This window comes from Botryllus schlosseri, chromosome 11 (genome assembly GCF_051294905.1).
Source record: "Botryllus schlosseri isolate E-star chromosome 11, Bs_hap1, whole genome shotgun sequence".
Classification (NCBI taxonomy): Eukaryota; Metazoa; Chordata; class Ascidiacea; order Stolidobranchia; family Styelidae; genus Botryllus; species Botryllus schlosseri.
The window spans coordinates 8,216,885-8,227,832 of record NC_137246.1 but is presented as its reverse complement, the minus strand read 5'-3'; the positions used below and the strand labels follow the sequence as shown (position 1 = coordinate 8,227,832).

At 40.3% G+C, this 10,948-nt stretch overlaps 1 pseudogene; it reads right to left on the bottom strand.

Moving 5' to 3' along the window:
- Nucleotides 1-7,308: 7,308 nt before the first annotated feature.
- Nucleotides 7,309-9,230, bottom strand: LOC145449964 (uncharacterized; annotated as a pseudogene).
- Between the last annotated feature and the right edge of the window lie 1,718 nt (nucleotides 9,231-10,948).

Here is a 10,948-nt window from a genome sequence, read left to right as displayed (position 1 = left end):
ACTAAACCCTAATGCATTGATATCTTGGCTTATCGAACGCCTTGAAATCTTAATTAAGGATTGAACCGTGCCTGTATGACAATGTTGTTCTCAAATCCACATTGTCTTCGTCATCATTGGCGAGAAATGGCTTTGAAGTTACATTGCTGTCGTTAAAATACATTCATTAAATACGAGTTATTCCTTGTATTTGTGGATAAATGGACGAATAATGTATCGATTCAGCAATCCGGCCCGCCAAGTTCCTAATTTTTCTATATCCGGCCCGACGACTGGAGAAGTTGCCCGCCCCTGTCGTAGTAGATTAATCTAATAGCGACGTATCTCTGTAGCCTACTTGAACGGCTCAGTGCTTACATTGCGCAGCGCTCAGCTTCACCAACCCTCTTGTATGATTTAAATCGAACGAATAAGTCAATTCGTTTATATTCTCAACGTATGTCTAGATAGGTGGTTAGTGTATTGTACCACATCAATTTGTTTCAACTTCTCAAGGCTTCGCATTCGATTTTCAGTTGTAGCTGTACAGTTACTCACGAATTTTATCAGCAGTTCTGGGGAAGCGAGTGGCGCAGTTGGTTAAACACTGCAGTCACGACACCAATGGACGTGGGTTCGAATCACGGTTCTGACCCACTTCTACGTGTCGGAGGTTTCTCTGGGCTCCTCATCGCCGACCTCACTGCAACTGCAGTGCATTGAAAAGCCCAGACTGAAAGTGAGCCGTGCTACAAGTCGGCAGCAACGACCTCGATGGGAACGCTTGGGAGCGAGAGAGAATGAAGAATGACTGCGAGAGACATTGAAAGACGTTCCCAAGAATACTAAAGGCAAAGACCTCTGAACATTATGAAATTCGTGTCGTGGAGCACAAGGCCTAAACGGCGATAAGCTCCACTGTGTTGTACCCGCTAATAAATAAATAAATAAATCAGCAGTTCTACGTGTGCGTAAGTGATACAGCGCCTTTTTGCGTGTATTTCACTTTAAATTCGTTATTTGATTCAAGATAAATGGCCAGCTAATCTGTCTTTCATGCAGCAAGCAAAATATGCTGACTTTGAATCATCACTCATATTTCGAAAATTCAATTTGACTTGAATATCGACTTGACTCGTGACTTGACTTGACTCAAGTCACCTTCGAAAATTGATTGATGTGGGTTTTTAACAATGTTACTTCTGCAGAGCAGTATAGACATGGGGCTGGCAGCGATCAAGACATTGTTAGAGCAGGAATAAGATAAACCATAAGTTAAGCATTGAATGTTCAACATTTTCCAACGGGGCATGATGTGAAAGAGGTTGGTCGTGTATAATGTTATTGACCGTGGCGCAAAAGGCCGTCAGGCAATAAGCGCCAATCTTTTTGTTTAATAAACAACAACAACAAGAGGTTGGTACCCCTGAATTAATTGAGACATACGCAAACTAGACACCGCCAAACAACCGTCCCGTACAATTAGCATCATTTCGTTCCGTCATCTTTTTTTGCCAATGTAACTTGGATATGAACATGATCACCGTTTACAATGCAAAACATTTACGTTTTTCAGTTGACATTAGATACGCGGTAATCGTGATTATAATCGTAATCAATTGCAACGATTAAAGCGTTTACGAGTTACTTGCAATAGTAATCTATTATTTTGCATAAATAATATAATCATACAAATTAGTTTTATCAAGCTCTTTGAGCTTAAACTGAGCACATAGTCCTATAAAGAGGAACTTCGAATTTGTGAACAGCACTGCATACTGCACAGCACAGCACATTATTACATCACAAGTAATCTTATCAAGAGATGCTGACGACGAGACTTATCCCTAGGGCAAGTTTTTCTTGCAGTCAAATCCGTGAATAGTTGCATTTGTTTTTCACAAAAGTTGCACTAAAAATTTGCATTCATGGACAATTTCCCTGAATTTATCAGGTTATGAGATGCTCGAATCGATCCGTATCCAAGGCACTGTAGCAAAACTCAGTGGTAGCGATTTCAACACAATCAGTTGCCTGGAACAAATGGTCCAGTGAAAATATAATTTCCGTCGGTCTATCCTGAATGTACGTCAAATCAGAAATGACGTCACATTTAAACGACAGTGACATCATCAAGTGATCTATTTACATTTAGTGCCAAATATTTTCAGCACAAAGTTGGTTGCATGAAAAAGCAAAAAAACGTGCAAAAATTTTCATGAAAAATCGAAAGAATTTGCAAAAAGTTTCATGACAAAAATGGAGAAAAGTTGCTAAAGGCTGCGCTATAACAGTGCTTTTCAACCTGTGTGACGGTTCGCACTCGTGCAAATGAAAAAAAATGCAGTGCGAATGACGAAGGTGGCGCGAATGGTGCGAATGAAAAATCAAGATTAGCGCGAATGAAGATTGTGAATAATTGTTAATTTTTCTGAAGTGGAATAATTCAAATAAACCTAATACGAAATTCACGGGCAGTGTAACTTTTGCAGTTGCGACTCAATTGTAAAAGCTTGTGTAACCTGCGACGCACCACTGATCTCAGCTCTCACAAGCCGTAGTGAATTAATATTTTCGCACTATAATTATTACGTAGCCAACAGCCTGATTTTTGAAGCTGGTTTAGTGGCAGACATACAGTGTATCAGCCGGTCTGAGCCTGCGACAGTCTGAAAAAATGACATCAAATTGACTTTCTGCTCTCTTTCGCTAAAAACTATCATCAAATATCCGTAGTAACTGTTCGATAAGCGCGAGGCACGAGGATAGTAGTAAATACCATCATTACAGACTCACATTTGCAAGTTACTGCAACGTAAATTTTTACCCCTTCAAGGGTTATTAAAGTATGGACCACAAGGGGTATAATTTTGGGTCGACACGGTGCTAGAGCAATAGATATATAGCTATAGATATATCTAGTAATATGTATGTAATATTTGTTGAATTTAATGCAAAAAATCCTGCGATAGTTTTTACATATCCAGGTCACTTTGTTGGGTACTGAATAGCCAATAAGCGAGAAACGCAGAGGATATGGCTTTATCATGAGAATTCATGATGTCATTTGTCCGACTGTGTTTTCTGGAAAACATGGTCAAAGGCCGTTGGGATGAACTAGTGCAGGGGTGTGCAACGAGCGAGTTCTTGCCTGTATTCATTTCGAGGCCAACCCCTTCTGCGTCGGGGCAGATGAAGACGTAAAGTTTTGGCCAACAAACCGCTGATAAAATGCGGTGCCAAAAACATAAGCGGAGACAAAACCAAAAAATCAGCGATGCTGTATGGCCAAACATTTCGATATGAATATGTTCCGTTGTCGGCACGGAATATAGTCCCGTTCTTGTAATCAGAGTAGACAGTAGTACAACTGCAACACGCAGAGGAATTTAATTCACTCTAATTTGAAATCGCGTGCGTCAGACATGTTTAGTGGAGCTGTGTTAGTTAGACTTGTAGTGTGCGCGTTCTGTATGTCATACATGATGTCCGTAAAATCGAAGCATACTGCTATAATCTTACAAATGAATTCCTTTTCATGGGTGAGGCTCGGGTCGCGAAATGTCACCGAACTCAGAATTTGGTGGTAGTCAAAAAAGCTGCTTTAATGTTATTAAACTGCTATGAATTCTCAAGTTAGAGTGAGCTAAAAAAGAAAAACACACAGTATCGTGAGTTCATTTGCTCTTCTCATAAACTCGCGAGACAGAAAATGGGAAATCGAAGGAAAAGAAAAAAAAACAGAACACAAGTTGGAGCAGCGTATCATGAGGTAGCGAGCTCTAATGTGCCTACTCTCCTTGATCATTTTGGACCTTGTTTTCCAAGACATAAGCCAAGCCTCAACACAAATATGTGGAACTTTGGTGTTCACCCGTTCGACAACCTGGAGCCCCCGGGACCTTTGTGTCAGCTCTCAAAAACGATTTCTGCCAGCTAGCATTCTCACTCGCGAGAAATACGCTGTACCTGGATAGTAGTGCAGAACAGATTCTAAAACCTGGCTATCCAAGCACTAGTAGACGTTCTTGTAAAAAACCCAAAAACTTTTTGGGCCGAAAAGGGTTTTAGTGAAATAGTTGAAATCAAAACTAGCGGAAAAAGTTGCCCTGTAATGAGATACTTGACAAACCAGCTACATAGTAGCCAATTCGTTGCACATATGAACAAAATGCTGTTAAGTATGTTTATTTTCTTTTTGTGTAAAAACTTTCGGTTAGTTTGTGCGAATGAAATTCATTTTACAAAAAAAGTGCGAATGTAGCTCAAAAAGGTTGAAAAGCACTGCGCTATAAGATTCTTCCAAACAACTTGAAACAGCATTCTACATAACTTCCGAGTATTAAGGAATCTGCCGAAAGTTGTAAAAAAGATGCAAAAACATGCCCTACTTATCAGTAAAATTCAAATTAGGCTATACAAGTAACAGATTAGTATTCCAAGGTCAAATGCGGAAGCGTTAAATTCACAACTTTTGTAGTAACTATTCAAAGTGTGTAATCAGCACATTAATATTTTAGTAATTTTAGTGTTTTTTCCTCTTTTCTTATCATACGTTATTAAGCTCTTAATATGTATGATAAATTCGGGAGTTATGTTGCAGTAATATGTGAAGTACACAGTTATTTTTGAACAAATCTAATGTACGTCCCTGATTTAAGCGACCCTTTTTAATCCACCACTGCCATCAACGTATTGATATCTGTTTCAACTATCTGGGCGAACCCAGGTTCGACATCAAACACGCATACGGAATAACACACGGTGCATAATAATTGTAATGAAAGTGAAATTTTAAATCGATTAAAATAACTATGTAGTTGTTTCTAGAAAGAGCAACACAAAATCGTAAACATGTCTTCGGACGAGAAAGATAAATGACTTGCATTCGCCTTAATTTGGAAATCACACAAGTAAATCATAAGCGACGTTAATCACCTAATTTAACCTTTCTTAAAGGTTGGGGCATACGCGGCAACGCCCTCCCCCACTCCAGACAAAGCGGTAGCAAGCAAAGACACCGAACGCGACAGTAACCCATAATTCGAGCTTCCCGAGTGAATCAACTTCCAAATCAACACAGCGCAAGAGCGCGGGTCAAATATCAGGGAATCGACCGCCAGATTGTAGCATTGCGCGAGACGATTGTCTCGCAGGCAGTACATTTTGGATTGTGGGAAATAAATGACGGTGAGGTCGAGAACATGACTTTCCATGGTCTGGCAAGTGAAGTACAGCAAGGATTGTTTCAGCGATATTTCACGGCATTTCATCAAGTGCGGAAATGGGCGCGCCCGTTTTCGGGATATCATGACCGTCATTAAGTTGATCAGAAAATATTCTATCAATCCGGATGAATCTCGAGCACCCGCCGTAGCAAGCAATGACCACGCTGCTTGCGTGCTGTTCACGAAATTACATTTCGTAAAGTCTGACACAGAAGCTACCAGAGCCGGGTCGTCCGACTGGATATTGAATATATTTCTAAATAGAGTGTTTTGAATAGCAATAGTCTTGCACTCGGGAGTCACATGGGGAATGCAGTCTTTCCAACAGGCATATAGAAACGGTTGTAGAATCTTGACTTTTCGTACTACATCCGGTGTCAAATCCAGCAAGTTCATAAACATGCCAAAGTCGCGGGGCTTTACATTTTCACATAAAGTCATCAGGGCGGTTACTTTGGATATCACTGGGGCGTTCAGTTGGTCAGGCGATTGTAGTAGCCCACCTAATGTATCCTTCAGAACGTATTCACAAACGGCAACCATATCTGCATAGGTTTGGAGTGAGAATATCATCTTCGCATGGCATATGCAAATGCTTTGCATGTTAAGAGACAGTGGTTGCTCGTATTGTTGAATTCGGAAGGTAAAGTTTGCATGCTTCCCCACGTTAGGAAACATACCGAAGTCGTATTTAGGATGTCTCAATAAGTTTACCTTGGAGACTGGATTCCTAGCGTGGTGAACGTCCATAGAATGCCTGACATCTTCGATTTCAATTGTCGGTTGCATAATCGATACGTAGTCTCACAATTTGTTTGGAGCACTGAAGCGGTAACCAATTTCAGCCAGGAGTTTTCTGTAATCGCTTGGTCGCAAGACTTTTGCGTTCAGCTGGACCTCATTCGCGAGATCATGCAGATAACTCTCTCCCACAGACGGATTTGCCATTCTCATTAAAGCATGCCCTATTCCGATCATGTATATGTACTTTCCGACTTGGTCGTGCTGCACTTTCGTGAGTGCAAAGGTAAAATATGCAATCGAAGCGTTAGGTTCTCGATTCGCGCTTTTAACCGCAAGCTCCAACCAAGCCAATCGAAGTCTCGAAGAGCGTGGAATCGTGGCTGTTTTACTACAGATATGAACGCAACAGTCAAGAATTATCTCCACCTGGGGGTACAATTTTGCATCGAATAAAATGCTGATCTGCCACATATATATGTCGACTTTCTCGGTCGTACTGGCTCCCAATTTCATGAACGTCTGTCCTGACCATAGAATGATTTCTAAAAGGATGTCTTCCACTTGTTGACCTGACAAAACTATTTGACAAAAACAAGTGTATAGCGTTGCGACCCGGGTGCGCAGTTGGAAAAATGCTCGAGACAACGGAATTTCGTTGTTTCCGTACTGCAAAAGTATGCGTTGAATTGAGGCTAGAGTGCTTTCTATGAAAACAAATCTGTCTCTACAGAAACGCACGGACACTGTTGATGCGTGATGGAGCCACAGATCGCTGTTAACGGAAGGAATAGCCAATACCTGATGATCTTGTTTCAGAAAAAAACGCCGGTACGTTAAATCTTGAGCAGAAGACATAAACCAACGCAATGCTGTCCAATATTCAATCAACAAGTGATTTGTGGTACAGAACTTCAGAATAACGCGAAACAATAACTTCATATTGTTAATTTATTCGCTAAAAGCTTTTCGACTAACTCTCATCAGTAGCGAACGTTAGTGATGGGGTGAATCAAATTCGAAATGTAAGAACTATTTTGTCTGTATGACGTAATAATAACAAAAACAAACTACTAGTAGGCGGGCTAGATACGGTAGTAACGGTACAAAACAAACGTTAACGAGTACATATTCGGTTATAAATAACCGAAAACACAACACATAACATTAATGAAATATTCCAAGAGTGTAGAGGTTTGTTTTGTACCGTTACTACCGTATCTAGCCCGACTACTAGTAGTTTGTTTTTGTTATTATTACGTCATACAGACAAAATAGTTCTTACATTTCGAATTTGATTCACCCCATCACTAACGTTCGCTACTGATGAGAGTTAGTCGAAAAGCTTTTAGCGATTAAATTAACAATATTCAATCACGCAGTTTTTCCCAACCATATCTACCAGATCCGTATCTATTATGATATAGCGTTGCCGGTCCTTATTTTGATAGCATCGCATTCGTATTTCCAGAGCAACAGCGACAGCGTGCGACAGGATGTTACATGATTCGTCAGTGATTGCATGCTTATCTCGTAAATCAGTTAGAATCCCCAAACTGCTGTTACTGCTTAAACCAAAATGGCGCGACAAATAGTGAAATAGTACAGTAATCGGCCTGTATATCATTTTTTTCACGTTCAGATACTGTTGCTCTAACGATACGCCAACTAGCGACACTGCAATCGAAGCTTTCCCCAATATATGTTGATATTGCTGAAACACATCTTCTTCCGTGAAGGAGTCTTTGATAGAGCGACATTTCGCAAGAAAATCGCCGTAAACTTTCCTACTACCGTATACAAAGCATGTGGTAGTGAGAACATCATTTAGCATATAACCGTTCTTTATATGTTCCTCTTTTGTGAGATAGCTTGCCATCACCGATGCCCTTTGTATCAACTCCACGACATGATTATATTTCCTGGTGGGTTTTTGCCTCCCAAGAGGGCACTTGCATGCGTGCGGCATCATTCCATCAAACGACAGCCCACACGGCGTGTAGCAATCTTGAAACCATTTGTCCTTTTCGTCAGACGAATAATGATCGCAGAGACCCTTGATATCAACGCTTGGAATTATCGTTTCCCCGAGACCGATGATAATTACGTGGAATATCACAGTGAGCCATCGAAAATATTCGCGAATGTTTTCAGTGTCAGCCGTGTCGTCGTCGAGATGATGACGTGTTCAAAATCTGATGAAAGAGTAATTTCCTCTCTTGCTAGCGAGCCAAGACCGGCGATAACGAAATCACACGGTGCGTCACCCATTACTTCAAGAGTTCGTTCAATAACTTGAACCATCAGATCGCAATACTGAACGGAATTTTTAGAACTTGATTCTTTTATTCGACTAACGATCTCTGTTCTTGTCAATTCAAGGCTGTCGGCGTTGGATTCTCTAATTTTACGGATAGCAAGTAGTTCTTGATGTTCAGTTGCCCTCAAAACGTCAAATTGTTGTTTTATAGATTGCGAGAATTTTGCGAAACACGCGCCCTTTATCACAGACAAGCTTGACTGAAGCATAGTTTTGTGGAGCTCTTCCAGCTTACTGACTGCGGCATCGTATTTTTCTGGTTCCCCCGATATTTGGAATCGACATATCCCTGCATTCATAAGAACCGCAGATCGTATGAAATTTAACTTGCGATCCATACTACTGGTTTCATCAGACGTGGCAACTCTCATGTATATAACCCCCAGTTTCAACATACATTCCGCCGTTCGACTAAGGTGGCGATAAGTTTCTCTTCCGTAGACATCGCAACATTCACGGATTTCTTTACATATTGAATTGTTTTCCTCGAGCCAAGTGCCGATTTCGGTGACCGAGCGTAAGCCATCACGATTAAATGTCTGGCGCTCTTCCCTTTCGGGAGATGTAACGTATTTAAAATTTTGAGACACATCCGAAGTTTTCAATACATTTATTAGATCTTCAGAGACGCCCAGGTCCTTGAACATTGCCCACTCCCCATCTGTACGTAAAACGCGCACGCCATTAGTCAGAAGTTTGTCGCAAACATCATCGCAAGATCTCAAATCGCGGAAAGCATTGCTGATTCGTTGATATTTCGACATCACTTCGAATACTGTGAGCAATGAGCACGTAGGCAGACATTAAAACTAAAGTAATGCATATATAATCCTTTCCTGGATCAAATGAAATCAAGCATACTTTGTCACCACTATGGCAAATATCAAGAAAAATTTTAAATGAGTAATCTGTACTTGTTACTTTTCTTTCTAGATAACTGTTTCGTCGTGCACACTCGTTTTCATACATACATACGTACGTACATACATACATATATACATACATACATACATACATACATACATACATACATACATACATACATACATACATACATACATACATACATACATACATACATACATACATACATACATACATACATACATACATACATACATACATACATACATACATACATACATACATACATACATACATACATACATACATACATACATACATACATACATACATACATACATACATACATACATACATACATACATACATACATACATACATACATACATACATACATACATACATACATACATACATACATACATACATACATACATACATACATACATACATACATACCCAGTGCCAGTACCCAAGCATACAATCATACATGGTTTATACCGGAAATTCGCCTCATAACTGCGTCTAAGAATCCCATTATGACACTTCCAAGCTAATGCAACCACATAAATAATTATCATGCGTTGCATTCTGATTTTCACAGCGCATTCCTTTCGATTATGCTGACTACTACATACGCCGTGACTGTGTCCTCGGCTACTGTCACTCGACGGAAAATCAAATCACTGTGTTGACAGAAGCGAGATCACAGCTGCAGAAAGTTGAATAGGTAAGCGATTGTATACGAAATGATATGTCCCGCTCCGTTATGATATGCAGAACACGGTTGAATAAACTTTATTGTCGCGAACACAACCGCAACTTGATACTTCCACGTTTGCGTAACATCATTCCTACGAGAAAGAGCAAAATTAGCTGGAAGATTTGAGTAACTCAAGTTTTGATGAACTGCCACTATCCGTTATGTTCGGCTTAACCGAACGTCATAAGAATAAACCCATTGTGCTTGTTACTATGAACTGAAAACAAGCTTAGGTCGATAGGCAGGCACCTCTACTTATTTTATGGTTTGTTGACACAAAATTCATTGCGTGTCACCGTACAATCGTTACCACCGTGAATTATGTTTCTGAATCCATGGATTCGGAGCTCTGAAAGTACTATTAAAATAAGTGATTCGATGAATATGTGATGTTTGAGTCCTATTCCAATCGTCTGTGACTTATTTCGCCTTTCCAAATAGCATGCGATCGTACAGTCAATCAAATCGAATATCTATGCACAAAGTCTGACAGGAAGCAGGATGCCATTAATGGTTTCAATTTATGTTCGTTGTGATTAGAGCCCGACCGATTATCGACTCGCCGATAATATCGAGTCGATATCACGCTTGTAGAGAAATATCGGTATCGGCCATTGAAGGTAAAAAATATCGGCATTTTCGTGACGTCACAACGTGGTGGCAGGAAGTCAAGAGAAGTCGGTGAAAGACGTGAGGACGGTCAATTATAAAAATAAATGGCCAAGCTGCATATAGTGCATACTGCATACAGGGCAGTAGGCGTGTCTATCTGAATATTATAGATAACTAACCACCGTTATGCCCAACTGACTTCGTGGGAATCCCCCTGCAGTGATCGATCACCAAAGACAGAGAGCAGCTGCCAGCTGGATGGATAGTTGTCTGCAGAAGATTTCAATCAGTAAGAGAAATGAGAACTTCAATCATTCTGGACTGACCCTCGTAATGATAAAGAAAAGCGTCGCGTCGAAACATTTCCCGGTTCGGTACCAACAGAGCTAATTATACCAGTAATGTATGAAGTCGTCTGACTGAGGGATTACCAGTGAACCC